Source organism: Camelus ferus, chromosome 4 (assembly GCF_009834535.1).
Source record: "Camelus ferus isolate YT-003-E chromosome 4, BCGSAC_Cfer_1.0, whole genome shotgun sequence".
NCBI classification, from domain to species: domain Eukaryota; kingdom Metazoa; phylum Chordata; class Mammalia; order Artiodactyla; family Camelidae; genus Camelus; species Camelus ferus.
Window position 1 is genome coordinate 19,086,052 of NC_045699.1, and position 20,482 is coordinate 19,106,533.

Sequence of the window (20,482 nt, forward strand, 5' to 3'; positions counted from 1 at the left end):
GAAAATACTCCCTAAAGCCAGGCCTGCCTTGGTTCATTAGCAGCAGGGAACACTGCAGAGCATCCCTAAGTTCCAAGTCCTTACAATTCTGCTTCCTAACATTTCTCCCTTGTCGGTCCCTGCTCCCCACTCCAAACAGCCCTGACTGCTTCAGGATCCCATGAGTCTTGCTTGAACTGGGACAGCAGCTTCCAAGAGTCCCAGCAGAGCTCCCTGCGCTCTCCAGTCCACCCTTCATGTGGTAGCCGGGGCAAGCTTCCAGAGATGCGTGGCCCTTTCTACTTCTCCTGCTTGGGGCTCATCTGGGATCTCTGTCACCTGCAGGATACAACGAAAACTCCTTTGCATGTTGTTGAAGGCTCTTTAAGGTGTGGCCTCTGCTGCCTTGTCCAGCTAATCTCCCAGCCTGTCTCACCTGTCATTTTATGCTCCAGGAATATAGGACTGTCAGTGATTTTGGAAATAATACCTTGTTCTCTCTCCTTCTGTACCTTTGCTCTTATTTTCCTTTCTTCCTTGGATGTCCTCCCTGCTGATGGTCCATTGGGCTGACTCTCCTTAGCCCCGTGCCACCTCATTTTTGAAGCCTTTCCTGATTTCCTCTGCTGATTTAGGTGCTCAGCATTGTGTTCCCTTGAGCTTTGTGTAAATGAAGCCATCGAAGCAGTCATGGAGAAGCAGAAATACTTGTAGCTCTTGACTGGACTTGGAGCTCCTTGGGGTTGATGATCATAGCTTTTAATTTGTTGCCTCCATAAACTGTCAGTGATTTGGTATATAGAAGTTCCATGAAGCGGACAGCCAGGACTCCAAGATGGCATCAGTTGTACCACTGAAGGAGAAGAGGCTCCTGGATGTCTAATTAGGGGAGCTGCCAAGCTGGATACTGATGCGGGATTTCACCCCAAAGGCATTGCTGGAGCGTTTCAAAGAGGTTACTACCGGTGTTACAACAAGTACATCAGCGTGAAGAAAGGGAGCGTCGCGGGGCTTTCCCTGGTGCTGGCAGCTTACGTGCTTTTCAACTATTGCCGCTGTTGCAAGGAGCTCAGACATGAGCGGCTGTGCAAGTACCACTGAAGGAGGCGCGCTTTGCATTCCCGACCAGGACCTTTGCCCTGCACCCCCGAATCCTTACACATCCTACTAGAGAATCACCACCCAATAAAAGATGACTGGTAAAAAAAAAAAAAAAAAAAAAAAAAGGAAGTTCCATGCATGAATTAAGGAAAGATTACCAAGGTACCGCCCAGTGAATCTTGAAAAGCAGTTCTTTTCCAAGACAGACATCTCTAAATCCAGCAAGTTAACACAGGAGAATGGAATGGCTTTGGTGAAGAAGCTCAGCATCTCAGTGGAAAGTGAGCCGAACTGCCTGGTTCACCTCTGTGCTTGTTGCTTTCTCTTGTATGTTGTTTTATGTACAAAGTCACCTGAAGGAAGGCTCTACCCAGGATCACCTCCACTGCCAGGGTGACTCTTCTGGAAGTCAGCCGAGGATCCGGATGGTGCAGGACCTCGTGCTCGTGGCTCCTCTGTTAAATGTGTTTCAGTGTATTTTGCAGAGCTTCTCCTAGGAGACTGGCTGCCTGCCCTGATGTGTCAGAGCTCCTGCCGGGGCCCCAGATTCGGGCTTTCTTCGGAGTCCTCTGGGGAGGGACAGTTTTATTACCAAGACATGTGATGTTCCAATCCATCTGGCTGCATTTTGTAGTGAAATGTTGTCTTGTCTTGGTGCCTTACATTACAGGGTTGTCATTTTCTCTGGATTTGGGGGCAGCTGTGTCGTCCCTCCTTGGGCATGTCAATATTGTGGCCTGTGGCCAGTTTGGGTTGAGCTGAGTGGGGAGGACTCTGTCCCCACTCTGCAGGCTGCCCTTGGGAATGAAAATCTTCAGTCCTCAGAATGCACCCCTGCCTTAGCCACAGTGGGGACGCGAGAGGAAACTGTCCTGGGTACTGGCCCCGGTGAGATCTGAGAGGCCTGAGGAGCAGGGAGCCTGTGTTGGGATGGGGTTTTCCTCCCTCCTGGGGACATGATCCGGCTCACTCAGCCCCCGGGAACTGAATGCCTCTAAACTTGAAGAGTGTGGCAAACTGTAGAGCCTGCAGAGCTGAATTAGAATCCTGTTTCTGGCACTTACTCTAGGACTTTGAACAAGTTGCTGAGCCCTTCAGTTTGGTTTTTATGCTTAAAAAAACAGGGTGGGTTGCTGTGAGATCAAATGTGATACGTATCTGGAGCTCAAGAGTTAGCACTCCCGACTGTGAGTATCTGTTCTTCTAATTATAAATATGCATTCTTCAATACATTTGAGAAATACATCGAGGCACAGAAAGGGAGAGTGATTTTTGTTTTTTGCATCCTGGACTAGATTCTGCTCAGAAACTAAATCTGCCGTCAAAGAACAGAGACTGGCCATCCCCAAGGACATGCGATGCAATTGTCTGGACTGGTAAGGCTCAGCCCAGAGAGGAGCCCAGCGTGCACGAGTGTGACTGCGCAGCTTGGGAGAGATGTCACTCTCAGGCTGACAAGCATTTTAGTCTGTTTATTTAGAAGAATCATCCTTTCTTACTGCACCAGGTCAGACCCTATACCTGAGAAGAAATTAGGTCACCATGTCTTGATTTCTGATTTTAATGCCATTCTTTGATTTCTCCTGTAAGTGAGCTGCCCCTACTGGTCCCTTTCATTTACTTTAAAATTTTTTCTTGCCATAAGTCTCACACACAGACACACAGACACACACAGACACACACACACACACACACACACACACACACACACACACACACACACACACACAATGGCTGCAATGACTAGTGTCACACTGGCTCAGTGATGTCTCCGGGCTGCATGAGAAATTGTAATCTACTCCCTTCTCCAAAGCATCTGCTCGGGGACTCTCTGGAAAGGGTGGAGGGGGCAGGACACCTGAGTTCTAGTTCTTATTTTGCCCCCAACCACCTGTATGATTTTGGTGAGTCACTTGCCCTCTATTTGGCTTAGTTTCCAGGCTTCTTTGGAAATTGGTGAGGACCAGCCTTGCTTACCTCCCAAGGTGGCTGTAGAAATAAAAGCAAATAATGTAGACATGAAGGTGTTGTTCTGAGAATACCATGGGGCATTTTATGACTAAGAGTAGAGGTGAGTGGGGGTGGTCTTTTCCTCTCCTTTCCATTAGCAAGCTATTTAATGATCACAACCATGAAGAAATAACCTAGCAGCACAGGGGAGAAACAGGTCTGTTAAAGTGATTCTCATAGATGTTGTCCTGTCCATTTCCAGAGGTCCTTAGCAAAGACTTTGAAGTCGGTTTAACACTTCACACCTGCTCTGCTGTCAGGTGTTGGGCTAGGGGCTGCTCAGATTTGAATTTCCCAAGTCTGTGAGTCACTTTATTCCTTTGGCTCTTAGATGATGCTCTGCAGGATAACCCCATTTTAAAGGTGAAAATCTCTTAACTATGTTAAAGATGCAGGTGGAAAAAGACTGGAAAGTAATACACCAACATGTTAAATGATGGCTGCGTAGTAGAGTTCTCAATGAGTTTTTATTTTTTTTCTTTATACCCTTATGTGTTTTGTTTGGAATCAAAAAATACATATGCACTTCCTTCCATAAATCAAATGTGCTATTTAATATTAGAAAAATAGGGATTTTGAAAGTTTGTCTGAAAATAGACTTACCCTATGATCCAGCAATCCTACTCTTGGGCATGTATTTGGAGGGAACTGTAATTTGAAGAGATACATGCACCCCAATGTTCATAGCAGCACTTTTTATTTTTTAATTTTTTATTGAAGTATAGTTAATTTACAATGTTTCAGGTATACAGCAAAGTGATTCAGTTATACACATACATATAAATATGTATTCTTTTTCAGATTCTTTTCCCTTATAGGTTATTACAAGATATTGACTATAGTTCCCTGTGCTATACAGTAGTTCCTTTTTCTTTACATAGCAGCACTGTTTATAGTAGCCGAGACATGGAAACAACCTAAATGTCCATTTGCAGATGACTGGATAAAGAAGTTATGGTCTGTTTATACAATGGAATACTGCTCAACCAATTAAAAAGAATATAATAATGCCATTTACAGCAAGATGGATGAACCTGGAGATCATCATACTAAGTGAAGCCAGAAAGAAGAAAATACCATATGATATCACTTAGATATGGAATCTAAAAAAAAAAAAAAGACACAAATGAACTTACTTACAAAACACAGACTCATTGAGATAGAAAACAAACTTGTAGTTCCCAGAGGGAAGAGGAGGTGAGGAGGGATAAATTGAGAGTTGGGGATTTGTAGATACTAACTACTATATATAAAATAAACAACAAGGTCCTACTATGTAGCACAGGGAACTATATCCTATACTTTTTTTTTTGTTTTACTCTATACCTTGTAGTGGCCTATAATGAAAAAGAATATGAAAAGGAATATATATATATAGATATGTATATGTATAACTGAACACTACGCTATACACCAGAAATTAACACAACATTGTAGATCGACTATACTTCAATTAAAAGAAGAAAGTTTGTGATTTATCACTATACTAGAGAGGACTAGTGTATCTAGAAACTCCCTGAAGGTGAGCTGGACCCAGCCCATGGGGAGACTTTCCTGATCCCGGCACAGTGCACCCTCCTTCCTCCCCTGCAGCTGCTCAGAGCCCGGGCAGTGGTGACAAGACTCCCCTTCAGGGCAGGCCTGCCTGATGGGCAGGGCGTTTAGTGAGCATCATGTACCAGTTTCGGTGGGTCTGGAGAATTAATGAGCTGCTAAAACTCGCCTCCTTCATCTCCTGAAGCTTCCTTTCGAACCACAGATCCCAAATCTGACCCACCACAGCCGTGAGCCACCTCCCACTCTTCTGATTTGTTTGCTTAAACACATGCTCCCAAGCAGCGCCTCAGTTCCTACTGTGGCTTCTGAGAGTTTAGGCCAAAAGGTGCCAGAAAATAGTTTGATGAAAGAGCTCAGCAACCTCAGAGCATGAAAATGACTCTAGAGTAAACCTGTTTCAGGCCTCCCTGTAAATTAAACTTCATAATTATTCTAAATTGTTAATCCTAACTTGTAAACACTTGAGCCAATCAGATTCAGTTCAAAAACCAGAAATTCCTTCCTTCCTCAAGCAAAACTCCCTTTCTAACCACCCTATTTCAGACTGTTTCTCTGGTGGGGAATTTCCTTTTTTTTTTTTTTTCTTTGATTCCTCTGATCCAGCCGCCTCTTGGGTTAACCCTTAAGTGTCTTTCTTCCACACACTAGTTTAGGCCTCGTCATTTCAACACCAGACAACTCTAATCGGTTTCCCCACTTCTGGACTCTTCTCCCTCTAGTCTGTACACTTCCCAGATCAGTATTCCTGCAAAATAGAGCTGATCGGGTCACTCCCAATCCAAAACCTCCCCTGGGCTCCCATCACCCTCCCATGAGCCGAGCAGGTGAGCCCTTCCCAGTGCGTTCCCAGCCACACGCTGAACTCCAGGCCAAGCACTGCAGGCAGAAGGGGGCTAGGGACCATCCCGTCAAGGGCGCTGTGCCTTCTCCTCCCCCAGCCTTTGCTCAGATACCCCTCTTCACCTCTGTCCACTCATCCCGCACATGCCAGAACTGCCCGCTCTCAGCCTACCTGCTGTTTCCTCTTGAAGTCTGAATTTACACATACCTTCCTACCCTCCCCCACATGAAAACAAACTGTCCTCATTTCTCTCCTCTGAGGTCCATCAACGTGCTAGGAAATTCCTTCTGTCTCTTGCGTGAGTAATATATTAAGCAAGTTGGGTGTGGATGTGCTCAGCTCGAAGCTACATGGAGGAGCCAAGACTGTCTTACTTGTCTGGGTCTCTCCATACTCCCTCACTGAGTGCCTTGAACCGCCTCTGTTTGTTGAATGCAATTGAATAGTGGGATTCAAAAATGCCTTTCAGTGAGGCATTGAGAATTTAAGAAATCTACTCATTATTTCTTACCTTCATTTGTGAAAAGTCAGAAACATTGTATCCCATTTTAGTAGACTGCCGTGAAAAGATTTTATTTTGCAGCTACTTAAGATGTTGAGGCCTGGAAGCCTTTCCTACTTTCTAACTTGAGTAAACTTTCTTTAAAGAAGAAGAGTAATTCTGATTCCATGAGAAAAAGGGAGCGTGGAGGGCTAGGGATGTGTGAGGGTTTTGGCTTCGGCTCAATGTGGGGTCAGATCTTGGCTCTTGGGAAGTTACTGAACCTCACTGATAGGACCTCAAGCTCTCCATCTGCAAAATGTTGACGTATCTGTCTAAGCTGTTGTGCAGATTGCAGGATGATGGATGGGAGCATCTAGAACAGTGCCTGGCACACAGGCATGCCCAAAGTGCGGTAATGGGGTAATTATTTTCGTAGCCATTACACACAGTTCAGTTGGAAATGGGGACATCTGTTAAGTGCAGCTGCAGGCCGAAAACCAACTTTCCATATTTCAAAAGCTCACCTTGCACAATGGCTTTTATTAAAATGTGAAATTGTTTATAAAGCAGAGGCTTACTTGACAGCTGACCCTGAAAATGGGGCTGGGCTTCAGCAGGAAGGGCCAGGTGTGCTGGGCTGGGCTGGGCTGGGCATCTCTGCAGGCCAGATCTTCAGGCCAGAACAAGCAGATGTTTGGTTTCCTGGGATGAGAAGGCAAGGATGGGGTCCTGTTGGCTCTTTATGGCATGTGGCTGTGAAGGACAACAGTGTGAAAGGCTGGGCTCTGGAACTGTGCTAATGGTGCTCTCACATGTGCATGGCTTAAAAACAGAGCCGTAAAAAATTCACCACTCATTGCATCTAATAAAGACTAAGAAAGGACCAGAGAAGAGAATGGGGTCAATTGGGTAACTGGTAGTTGACTATCCATCATGTACGAGGCTCTGCCTTTGGGTGCTGGGGGCAGTGATGGGAGTGATGGTGCAGAATATAAAGATGAGAAGATGTAGTCCCACCTGAATCTGGGTTTTTAGAAGTTTTTAATTTTTTTGAGTTCTAGACTTTTGAAACTATGGTAAAAGTTTTGGACTTTGTCTGAGGAAAGTGTATACATACATATACCATTTTCTGTATAATTCCAGGAGGCTTATGGATCCCTTGAAGTTCATTTAAGGTTAAGAACCCTTTATTTGGTAATTACAATCTAGTAGAAAATAATAACACAGACCTTGGGTTCAGAAACACCTGGTTTGAATTTGGTTCCACCCCCTTACTAGCTGTATGTGTCACTGAATGAATGATCTTGGATAACTGAACATTTCTAAGCCTCAGACATCTCATGTAGCTGAGAATAATAGCAGCGTCTTAAGGGGCTGTAGTGAAGATGAAATAATAAAGCTATTAGCGCTATCTGTGGCATGTGGAAAATGCTCAATAAATGGTAACACATAATTATTACTAGTGAGCCTGTTATAATGGGGCTGAGGAAGTACAGCAGATAAATTCCAATTAGCATCTGGGAAGAAAGTATGAAACAGTTTTCAGTTGAGGTCTGGTATACAACAGAATGTGAAAAACAGCATGGTGGGATTTTTCATCTGTATGAACAACAAATTTACGGTAACTGTCTGCTGCCTGTTGGTAAGAGAAGGCAACCCCAGCAGCATTCCTTAGGGGTGTTGCTGTGGTTATGTACTCCATGCAGATGACCTCACTGGAGGAAATAAATCTCTCCCAGTGACTGCTAAGTACCGACAGTGTTACAATCCATCAGCAATAATGAAGAAAAAGGATAAGATGATAACAGTTATGAGCTATTGAGGGGTTACCTTCGTGCTAAGTGTCTCATTTGTGCAGGTTTCTGGTGTCCTTTCCGATGAAGCTTGATCGCTTAGAAGAGCAGAAGTCAAAGATAGAGGACTTTGGGTGTAGTTGGAGGTCAGCAGGCTGTGTGTGTGTGTGTGGTGCTTGCTCAGGCTGGCAAAAACAGCTTTTTTTTTTATCAGCCTGCACTCATTTGACTGCTTTCTGAGCCACGAGTTTGAACATTTTGGAATGTGCCTGTTGAACACGAAGGTTTATCATGCGGAGTGTAAGATTTCAACCACAAGATTCAGAAAGGGGTTTCTGAGCTTGGGGGAGAGTTACAATTAACCTCGTAAAGAGTGCAGATGAAAGTCTTTCCCATAGTTACAATCAGAGACACTTGAGGCCACACTTTCCCCAGAGGAATAGTTGTTTTTTATGGCATGTTTTAAAGTTTTATTTCAAAAACAGTCAGCATCTTAAAGCAGAATGTAGTATGCTCCCCAGGCTTTCCCTTGCAATGTGTTTCCAGTTTTCTCAATCGTATTACCAAATTTCTGGATGTGATGTGAGTTGCTACCCTCCCCAGGTTCGCACACCAAAGGATTTAGCCTGACTTTCTTGTGCTCGTAGCAAGAACTCTCTCCTAAGCCTCCTTGCTGTTTTCTTCCGAGAGGAGAGTTCAGAGTCAGCATTATTATGTTAGAAGAGATTGTCTTTTTCTGTCAAGAAAGCTGGAGCCCAGAGAAGAGATAAAACCCTGTCCTGTCCAGTATTCTCTATTACACCCAGCAGTTAACTGCTCCTAAAACTCAAGAAGCCAGTTTCTTGCCTATATCCTGTGTTGGAATGCTTCCTAATTGTGTCCTGTGTCTCTGTGCACACAAGGGTATATCTGTGTGTGTGTTTTAAGTGCTTAAATATCATATGCCTTTTCCTAAGATGTAGAAAATGGGACTAATTGCCTTTCAGTAATAACCTTTCGTTGAATACCTAACTACTACTGCAGGGAATGACCATAGTCTGATAGCACCTGATCCCTGTTAGATGGCACAGTACTGCTGTGGTCAGTTGGTGACGGTGTTTGCATGGAATGTCAAGGTTAGTGAAGCTTACCTCTCTCTTGGTTGGCCTGCTTCACTCCCTCTCTAGTCCTTTCTCCTGGGCCTCATTGTCCCCTGAGTACCACTTTCAGAGTCTTCTGGATTTTAGTGTTTGAAGAGCTCTTTACATGCTTTCTCCACCGTAATTTGCCTTCCTGCAATGACCCAATTCTGACTTGGGTTGGTTGTGCACCTTGCCTTTATACAAGGCACGAGACTGTTGGAGTGGCCTTCTCACAGGGCACGATGCCTGCAGTCTGTTTCTTGACTCGTCCTCACTGCTGTGCTCGTTGTGCTTTGTTACCAACAGAGCCAGTCATTCCAGCCACCTGTACAAACGCTGTAAGCCTCCCAGTGCCTAGAGCAGGGCCAGCAAATGATTCTGTTTCAGGTGCCAATTCCAGTTGGTGGGTAGTGGCTCCCTGAAGTGTAATAAAGTGCTGTGATGTGTATTATCTGACATGTGTGGGGAGAGGAGTGATAGCAGATGTGCTGTCTTCCTTAGCCAAGAGGAGAAGGTGTAAACTGCTGAACATTGCACGTAGGTCTCTTCCTGGTCTGGTTTCTGCCTACCGATCACGTCCCACTCCCCAGCCCGCATCTTCCCACTATGCACTTCCTCCCCAGCACCCTTGCTGTCGTGCCAGCATGGCTTTGCATCTGCCAAACTTCTGCCTGAAATTCCTTGCCTCTTGTTTCTCCACTGCTTCCTCATCCTTTGGCACCCGACTTGACTATTACTGCCTTTGAAGCTTCCTCACATTTTTGCCCCTTAGCTAAGCCCTGCAAAAAATCACTCTTTTTTCTTTAGTTTCTCATTGCATTCTGCATATACATATTATTAACAAATTAGATTGTAATCACTTAATCGTGTATCTGCTCTTCTACTAGGCTGCTTTGTGGGAAGATCAATACTGATTGAGTTTCTTCCATATCCTAAATACGCCGGGAAAAGCTGCCCATCTGGGAAGCCCAGTGGAGTAGGAAGACAAGAGGGTTTTGAAGCTGACTTCCTGTTTGGAGTCCTGCTTTTTTACTAATGGGGAGGACATGCCATTTCTGAGTCTCAGGTTATTCAATATTGCAAATTAGGAATCATAATACTTAGGCCAGGTTATTGAGTGGTTTAGAAATAGGATTTCTAAAATGTGAGCATGTAATAGTAAGTCCTCAATAAATGGTGACTATTATTGGTTATCTAATTTATCTCAATTTTGTGAGGTCCAGTCAGAATTAATTTTAAATGCAGCTGAGCCTCAAATTACTTCCTTAAGGTCATAGATCAAATAAATTACTAAGTTAGAATTCAAACTCAGGTCCTAGTGGCATCAGGGCTAGTGTCCTCTTAAATGTGTTATTACAAAAAATTGCAGTGGTCTCAGACTTACAGAATTCTCTGTTCTGTTTTTACAATTTTGTGTATCCCCTTCACCTCAGCCAGATTTTCTAATTGTTAATATTTTACCTTAATTTTTGGTCACCCTCTCTTTCTTTCTACACATGTGTGTGGACACATCTGTTTCTGACATGCTCATCACCCCTAATGTCCCAAACAAGGACCGCTTCTCCTGCATTATCATTGTACAAGCATCCCACCAGGAGATCAGTGTTGATAAAACAATACTCACTATACAATCCACAGATCCTATTCATATTTATCCAAGCATTCCAACAATGTCCCTTTTTATTTCTGGTCCAAGATCCTATCTAGCAACTTGTATTCTATGTAATTAACCTCATTTCATCTGTATTCTTTAACATGAAAACATTCTTTGATCTTTTCCTTGTGTCTCATGCCCTTGGTAGGCCTTTGATTCTGTAGGACAACCTTCCACTTGGGTCTATCCGGTGCTTCCTCATGTTAGACTGAGGCCATGCACTGAGCTGTGTCTGGTGCATCACGTCAGGAGACACATGATGATGACCCATCTTACCACTGGTGATGTTAACCTTGATCATCTGGTCAAGTTGAGGTCTGCCAGGTGTCTCCACTGTAAAGCTGCCATTTTCCCTTTGTGTTTGATTAATTTGGTGTATAGTATTACACCAGTATACTGTTCCTTATCAAAAAATCACCCATCAACCTTAGTATCCATGCTCGACTCCCACCTGCATCCATCACCACCATGGTTGCTGAGTGGCAATGGTCAGTTTCTATCATTTCTACATTTATTACTTGGCTTTCTACTATAGGAAGGAGGGTTCCCTGCTTCGCTTCTATATGTATTTTCAGTGTGGACTCATGGTTCTGTTTTAAGAAATGAATTATAACCTGTTAACCATCATTTTAATCCTCAAATTGTTCCTGATTTGAGTTTCTTCAAGGTGGCTTTTGTGTCCTCTTGACAGATATATATTTTCTTTCTTCCTTTCTTCCTTTCTTCCTTTCTTCCTTTCTTCCTTTCTTCCTTTCTTCCTTTCTTCCTTTCTTTCTTTCTTTCTTTCTTTCTTTCTTTCTTTCTTTCTTTCTTTCTTTCTTTCTTTCTTTCTTTCTTTCTTTCTTTCTTAGTATAGTTGATTTACAATGTTGTGTTAGTTTCTGGTGTATAGCATAATATTTCTGATACATATACTTTTTCATTATTAGTTATTACAAGCTATTGAATGTAGTTCCCTGTCCTATACAGTAGGACCTTATTGTTTAGCTATTCTGTATGTAGTAATTAGTATCTGCTAATCCCGAACTCCTAATTTATCCCTCCCCTCTCCTTTCCTTTTTGGTAACCATAAGTTTGTTTTCTATGTATGTAAGCCTGTTTCTGTTTTGTAAATAAGCTCATTTGTGTCATTTTTTAGATTCTCCACATAAGTGAGATCACGTGATATTTGTCTTTCTCTGATTACTTCACTTAGTATGATAACTTCCAGGTCCATCCATGTTGCTGCAAATGGCATTTTCATTCTTTTTATGGCTGAGTAGTATTCCATTGTATATACCACAACTTCTTTATCCAGTCATCTGTTGATGAGCACTTGGGTTGCTTCGATGTCTTGGCTATTGTACATAGTGCTGCTATGAACATTGGGGTGCATTTATCTTTTTGAATTAGTTTTCTCTGGATATATGCCCAAGAGTGGGATTGCTGGATCATAAGGTAACTCTATTTTTAATTTTTTTTGTTTGTTTTTAAGGAATATCCATACTAATTTCCATAATGGCTGCCCCAAACTACATTCCCACCAGCAGTGTAGGAGGGTTCCCTTTTCCTCCACACCCTCTCCTGCATTTATCATTTAAGGACCTTAATGATGGCCATTCTGACCAGTATGGAGTGATATCATTGTAGTTTTGATTTGCATTTCTCTGATAATTAGTGATGCTGAGCATCTTTTCACGTGCCTGTTGGCCATCTGTATGTCTTCACTGAGGAAACGTCTATTTAGGTCTTTGCCCATTTTTTGATTGGGCTGTTTTTCTTTTTTGTTATTGAGCTGTATGAGCTGTTTATATATTCTGGAGGTTAAGCCCTTGTCAGTCGATGCCCATCATTTATTAAGCATTTCCTTTCTTTCTGGCACAAGATGTTCCAGGCTTATCTTGTATTTTCTCTGCTCCAACCCTGAAGTCAACTTTTCTTCAAATTGTTCTGAGTCATTTTAGTGGAGGATGATATTTAGAAACCGAGATTTGATTACTCAGTGTGCTCATTGCAACTATATGTGCACACACCATCATACATATAAGTATGTATGTGTGAAAATGTGAAAGTAAGTAATCTCTTTGTATGTACTGAAAGCCCATCACTTCATACCAATACTTCTAATTTAATCCAGCACCTTGGAGGTCTTTCTAGCCTTTTTTCCATGTTTAGAAATCCCTTCTCAGAATGAGAAACCTGGCTCCTTTTATTCTCAACATATTCACTTACTTGTGCAGTGCAACCAATCTTCCTAAGTATTCTGGCTGCCTCTTGTGTCTGCCACCTCCTTATCTCCTACCTCTTATTGCCTGCTTTCTTAGTCCTTGGGGACACTGCCATCAATGTATTCCTTAGACATGAGGACTTCATTTGCCTCCTCACATTTTTGAATGCTGAGCACCAGTGTCAAGTTGAAATAGGAAGTAATGGACATGTACTTTTAGGCAGGGAATGTGTGCTTTTTCTTTTCAACACCGAACACAGTACCAGACATACAATAGGAGCTTTGTGAATGCTGTATGAATGAGTGAATGAATAAATGGGTAAGTGAACAAATGCATGAGAGAACAAACTTGTACTACTACTGTGCATTGTTTAACTTATGAGTGTTTTGTTGGGGTTATCAGAGAATGAGAATAGAGTAGGTAAGACCAAAGCATCTTCTCTATCTGGGAAAACTTTTGTGTCTCTTTACCCTTGCAAGCAGTTTTAGAAGGCTACAGGGGAAAGGGGCAGATATGGGAATAACCTGCTCAAGCAGCCGGAGGAGCTGAATGAGACTCTGGTCTGGAGTCAGTTGACAGATGAGGCCACTGGCCTGTCTTTGGTATCCAGCACAGCTCCAGGGACAATGGGACTGGGGACTGTTTAATCAGGAGGTGTAATGATGAGAAGAGGTGAGAGGCACCATCTGAGCTTTGACTGCTTCATTTTTTTGAGATTCCTCTGTGTGTGTGTGTGTGTGTGTGTGTGTGTGTGTGTGTGTTAGAACTAAGGCAACAGTCTGAGTAAAGAGTTCCTGTCCACCTATGTGTTTTTCAGAAATTCCATTTGGCTTGCAGTATTCCATGACATTTTTGTCCAGCTCTATTTGGATGTGCAACTTAATGGCAACTATGCTGACAATTGCTGGAGGCAGTCACTAATCTAAAGGTGCTAGTGCTTTAGAATCAGAGTTCCTCTCTAATAGTGGGCAACTGTAAATAAATATGCATAATATTAGTTTTGTGGATATTTAAAACCCATTACCGTTCCATCAGAGTTTTCACTGACTAAATGTACTACATGAGAATCCATAAAAATGCCTTGTTTTGTTAGAATCACCTTGACAGCAGATTCTGTTGAGTGACCACACAAAGTATCCTCATCTCTCTTGCCTGTTGCCCACTGTGGTGACCGAAGTAGCCTGACCCTTGACTTCACAGCTCCCCTTGCAGCTGGGGGTGGCTTAGGACCTGATGCCAGTTAGTGGAAACGTCATGGAAGGTGGTTTTCACTTTTCCTTTGTCCAGTTGCAGAGGGTCAGATTCCTGAGTCCCTGGGGCTGCTGATGCTGTGTTCTCTCTATGGGCTTTGTCTCTGAGTGTCCTCTGGATTGGGGGTGGTCTCTGTCTTAGATCCTGAAAGACTCAAGGTTTAGTGTCATGTGAGCACCAAGAGGAGATCAAGAGGTGGGGGAACAGCAGAGGAGAGAGTGTGAGGAGAGAGGTGGAGTCTGATGGAAGCTGGAGGGGTCCCGCCTTTGCATTTCAGGCTTCCTAGAGTTTCAGAGATGGACACCCAGGTCCACTCCCCCGTTAATGCCCTGTGTGCCTTTTGCGCTGAGCTGGTCCTCTGTCCTCTGCAGCCCTAGGCTCTGTGCAGCATGACTCACACTGAGGTTTTGGGTCTTTTGGAAGCCTTCTGGTCGAAGGACAAGTGTCGTGAAGGTTGAGATAATATAGAGTTAAGAGCTGTGCCTTGTACGTAGTGCTCAGGAGATGTTAAGTATTCATATTGTTACCTTTGAAAGTATACAAATCTATTGGTGGACAGATTTTCTACCTTAATGAACAAAAGCTAAAGGCCTCATGGAGAACAGTTTTCATCCTGTCTAATAGAAACATATAGTGTTTATTTCTTCAGTGATTTGAGAAGAGAAAAACGAGGTCACTTTGCAAAGATTATAGAGAGCCAAGAATTTTAGGTCTGTGAATCTCTCTCCTCTCTCTCTATTTTTTTTTTTTTTTTGCAAAGAAAGGCTGTCTTCTACCCAAAATCAAGAATGGAATTAACACCCATCGTGTATATATATCTGCCTGTTCTCTCCTAACACCTCCTCATTCCCTAGGACTTGGCCAGCATCTGGGAGGTCCAGGAAGAAATGCTCTTTAAATCCTCTGCATTCTTCCAGAAGCCCAAGGGATTTAACAAGTTCTGATTTTAGCTAAAACATATAAACCAAAAAAAAAAAAAAAAAAAAAAAAGAAGAAAGTACCATTTCTGTAACTCGGTTCTTGATGCCAGAAATTTTTGTGTTTGTCAAGTAACAAAGTAAAATTTGGGTCTTTTGTTATCAGTTATTGGGCTGTCATTATAAAATAGGATATTTGTTTAGAGATAGAGTGGGTTGCCTTTAACATTTTATAAGGTCGTATTTTATTGAATGAGTGGGTTTCACACTGTCAGTATTAAGACACTATCAGTAAACTTGAATTTCCAGAGAAAGGAGTATATTGAAAAAGTACCATTGGAAAGAGGTAATTTAAAGAATTTCCCTTTAATCTGGACATCTGAGAAGTAGAGAAAAATCATTAACGAAATCAGAGACCACTTTGTCGTAATGAATTATGAACATACAGCATAGTGAAGTAATTTCATTCTAGCTGTTCATCTGTGGTAATAATTAAACTAGAAATTTAGCCTTCTGCTTTCGTGGGGAAAAGGGAAGGGGTGTCTTGTAATAGTGACTTCAGTCCCTTAGAATCAAATGCTTGTTTAAAAATATTTATGGTGCTCAAAGGACTAAATTTAGTGCAATAAAGTATTTTTCTAAAAATCATTCCACTCATTGTTTAAATTATTTTTCTTTCACCTTAATAACATTATAGGAGATTTGGCTCAAGTTTTGAAAAGCTCCTTAGAGGCAGAGGGGAAAAAAATGTAGATTAGCATTGGTAAATCTTTTTTGACAATGGCTATAACAGTTGTTGAAATTTTGGTATCAGTTGAAATTCTGAAGTTTTCCAGAATTGAAGCAAGCAGCTCTGGGGCATGGGGAATACTCAGTTTATGATGGGAAAGTCAGTAGCTTACAAGTGAACAGTGGAGAAAATCCTCACTGTTTAAATTAGACATTGGCTACTAGATTCAAATCCTTTCTGTCTATGTGTCTTGGTCTGCTGCCTGCTGCTGTGCAGGACAAAAGTGTCCCTACCTGGCTGCTCAGGTGGGAAATGAAATTGGGTAGGAGGGCTGGGGCTGGGGAGAGGTGATGGGAGATAGTTCCTCTCCATTACACACAGCATGAGACAAGTCCATGGTTAGAGAAGGAAACGGTCCCAGAAATTTTGACATAGTAAGACATTGGCATTAAAAATCTGACATGGGGGCTGAGATACCTCAGCAGTAATTCTTGGAGCCCAAGGCAATGGAACATATATTAACACTGAGGTGCCTGGTAATTCCACAGTAATTCACAAGGCCTTGACAGCTCCCAGGCCTTTCAGTAACTCCTGGTAGGACATAAAAAGCAGGTTTGTACCCTAGAGATGGGATGTTAGGCTGCTTTTCTGAAGGAGATGGAGTGCAGCTGTGCCTGGAGCCCTGATCTTTGGACCTTTGGCCCCATGCAAATTGTCCCCAGTTCACCTGCTGAAAACGCAGAAATCCGGAGCTGTGGTGGATGCGTGAGTACATGAGTCTGGGCAGTGAGTGCACCTCAGCTGATGGCCAGTGTTTTATTTATAGACTTACCAGAACGTCCAGTTCTTTCCCCAAACTTGAAGCTAAGAGAGGAGGAGGAGTCTTCTGTGAACTACTGATTGGGGATAGTCTGACCTCAAAGATGACAGCTCAGGATAATCCTAGCCAGCCCCTGATCCTTCCAAAGGGGCTGTGAAAACAGCACTTGGTTGTTATTTATGCAAAATGAGAAAAGGGGCGTGTTTGAAGGCAGAAATTATGAAACAAATTAATGCATGTTGAGCTGTTGATGTCAGCTGGCTGGTGGAAATTAACATGGTGTATAGCGTTAAGTGTTGTCTTTTTACTTTAATTCTGTGAGGCATGTAACATGTTGAAGCATCAAGCCAAACATCTGGGGTTTTATGGCTGGTGGTGTTTATCCAACTGTTTACTCTCCCTGCTATCCGAATAAGATCCATGCTCAGTGGGTCCCGTTCACTGTTAAATTTAGTAAGTTCAGAGGCCACACCATCCCTAACTCCAAGCTCTTTGATCGTGGGAAGAGAAGTGTCTCGTATTTTGAGTGATCAACTTGAATTTTCGTCAGAAGGAAATTTGATATGTTGAAAAGAACATCTCAAGGAGTTAGCAAAACTGGCGCTGGTCCTGGTTTTACCACTGATTATTCTGTGAGATTGAGCAAATCTTGAACCCCTCCTCGGCCTTGCTTCCTTACCTGGGATATTGAGGGGCAGTTAATAATTTCTGCCCTGCTAAGCTTTTAGGATTGTGGGAAGACTAAGATGAGACCATATGGAAAAGCTCTGTAATCTGTACGTGTCTTACACCTTGTTTATCCAGCTATCCAAAAATATTTTAGGCATTATGCTTAGCTGGTTATATAATATTGAACAAGGTACCCTCCTTTCCCCCACTCCAAGGAGCCTAGTCTGGGCAACAAACAAGCATCCTTTAATATTGTGGGATAAATGTGATGATAAGAATAATTACAGGGTGCTATGGCTGCAGCGCAATCTTGGTTTGGGGGTGAGGTGGTGGGTCAAAGACAGTTATTGTTTTAAGATAAGGATTAAAGAGGCTTGGGTTGTTTTTTCGAAATGCCTGGAGGAGAGCCTTGGGAAGATTTGTTGAGCACAGCTGTCGGGTTTCATCCGAAATTCATGGGGTACTCACTAGAGGTCTTGACGAGAGTGAAACACTAGTTAAGTATGGGAGCTTGCTGCTTTTTGGCTGGAGGACACTCAAAGGCCATGTGGGAACAAGCCCGGTGCAGCTGACACAGACTTCAGAGTGTGAGAAGGAGAGCTTCCTTTGGTTGCTGGCTCTGCACTTATCATCAGCTTAAATCAAGATCCTGTTTTGTCCCAGGTGGTTGGACCAAAGCCGTGTTAGCCTCGAGGGAACTCTTGCTTAAGCAGATGCACACTTGTTTTATGTGGGCCCTGCCTCATAGGGATTTGTTTTAATATTTTGTTAATTAAAAAAAAAACTTAAATCTGCAAAAAAGAGAATAGTGATGAACCCGCATCATTAATAATCAAGATTTTGCCACATTTGGTTCATCCATCAACTCCAGGCATCTTGTCATTTCACCCTACGTACTTCATCATACTTCTCTAGACGTGTGGACATTTTCTTACGTAACCACAGTGCCTTGATCACATCTAAAAATAGAGGATTTTTAGAAACCTTCTTGCTCTCTTTCCTCCCCAACATTTTATTATGAAAATTTTCGAGCATACAACAAAGTTGAGTATTTATTTATTTTTAAAAATATTTTATTTTTAAATTTTTTGTTGGGGGATAATTAGATTGATTTATTTAATGGAGGTACAGAGGATTGAACCCAGGACCTTGTGCATGCTAAGCACACACTCTACCACTGAGCTATACCCTCCCCCTGCAAAGTTGAGAATTTAAGAGTGCATGGCTGTGTATTTGCTTCCTAGAGTATTCTAACATTGACACGTCTCTCCATCTGGTCATCCCATTTTCCATCCATCTATCAATCCATCTTTTTAAATGTGTTTCACTGTAAATCGCAGACAGTAAACTTCTTCCCTTAAGAGTTTAGCATTCATATCATTAAGAGTTTAATCCCGGTTTCCTTTTTCTTTTGAGGTACATTTGCAGTGAAATGTACAAATCTTGAGGTGTGTTTGCTGAGTTTTTCAAATTCATGTGTAACTCAAATCTCTGTCAAGATACAGAACCATACCTGCACCCTGGAAAGTTCCTGCATACCCCTCCCCAATTAATCCCTTTTCTCTCTCCCTGTGGTAACCACTGATCTGATTTTTTTTTTTTTATTAAAGGTTAGTTCTTCTATTCCAGAATTTCATATAAATGAAATCATAAAGTGTGCACTCTTTTAATTTTGTTCACTCAGCAAAATGTTCTTGTGATTTACCCACACTGTTGTGTATCTGCTGTGTGGCTGCAAGCAGTTTGTGTCTTTGAATTGTTGAGTAGTATTCCATTGAATGTTTATACCACAGTTTATCTCTTCTCCTACTGATAGACACCTGGGGTGTTTCTACTTTTGGTGATATGAATTAGCTTCTATGAACATTCTTGTCCAACTCCTTTTGTGAATGTGTGGTTTTTATTTCTTTGGATAAATCCCCTGGAATGGAACTGCTGGACTAGGAGGTAGCCCAGCATGTAGAAACTGTCATACCTTTGCCAAATTGTTTGGACCATTTTACATTCTTACCAACAATGAATGACAATTCTGGTTATTCCACCTAGCCAATGATAGGTTTTGTCAGTCTTTTTAATTTTAGCTGTTCTAGTGTGTGTATCATGGTATCTCATTGTATTTTTGGGGGGTGGGTTGGTAATTAGGTTTGTTTATTATTATTACTACTTTTTATTTCATGGAAGTACTGAGGATTGAACCCATGACCTCGTGCATGCTGAGCATGCACTCTACCAAGGGGCTATACCCTCCCCATTCATTGTGGTTTAAACTCTCCTTTTCCTGATGACTCATGATGTTGAGCACTTGTATATGTTTATTGTCCATTTGCATATTTCTTGTGATGTGTCTGTTCAGATTTTTGCCTATTATTTTTGTGCCTTTATTATTGAGTTATAGATGATGTTTATGTATCCTGGATGCCAGTCCTTTGCTAGATGTCTGTTTTGCAAATATTATTTCCAAATGTGTGACTTGCTTATTTTCTTAATCATGTCTTTTGATGAGCAGAAGCTTTTGCCTTTGTCTATTTAGCCAGTTCCTTCTATTATGGTTATTACTTTCTGTGACCTAAGAAATCTTTGTCTTCTAAGTTAAAAATATATTTGCCTATGTTTCCCTCTAAAATCTTTATAATTCTAGCTTTCACATTTAGATTTATGATCCAGTTCAAGTGATTTGTGTGTGTGATTTGAGGTTGGATTCAGGGATTTCTTTTTCAAAACCAATTTCTAGGCTTTGTTTACCCAGGAAGTGTCACACAACAGGGGTGAGCAAATATGAGTCTAGCTGCTGGGTTTTCTTTTAAGCATTTGTAAGTGTGCTGCTGGGTCAGGCCACAGTGGACACGAATGAGTCCCCTAGGGTACTTGCCCCTGTTCCTCTTGTGTACTTTCAGCAATCAAGTATTGAATGTCCACCGTGTGCCCTGCGCCGAGGCAGTGGTACCCAAGACCTGGCTGGCAGGACATCAGACTGAGCAAGGGGCTGCCAGCCTGTGGTGTGTGAAAGTGGGGGGAGAGCAGAATGAATGTGATTGGGGGTCCCCGGAACGGCCTCCTGGCAGGAGGGATTTTTGAGCTGAAATCTGGAGGAAGTGAAGGGGGATGAGTAAAATAGGGTTCTGGGCAGACTGTTGCTGGAGCTGAGGGGAAGGAGACATGCCAAGTTAGAACAGCCAAAGTCCACAGGCTCCCCTCACCCATCCCCGCGCCAAGGGTTGATTGTGTAAGAGAAAGAGAAGGTGCCTTGACGTTTGGCATGTTTGTTTCTGTGTCTCTCGCCAAGCCTTAGTGGGGCATTGCCAAAATGCCTGCCCTGTATCTCCTAGGGGTGCCTTGACCGATTGCACC

The 20,482-nt window shown here is 42.4% G+C and overlaps 1 pseudogene; it reads left to right on the forward strand.

Moving 5' to 3' along the window:
* Positions 1-814: 814 nt before the first annotated feature.
* LOC102515838 lies at positions 815-1,178 on the forward strand (annotated as a pseudogene).
* Positions 1,179-20,482: the final 19,304 nt, after the last annotated feature.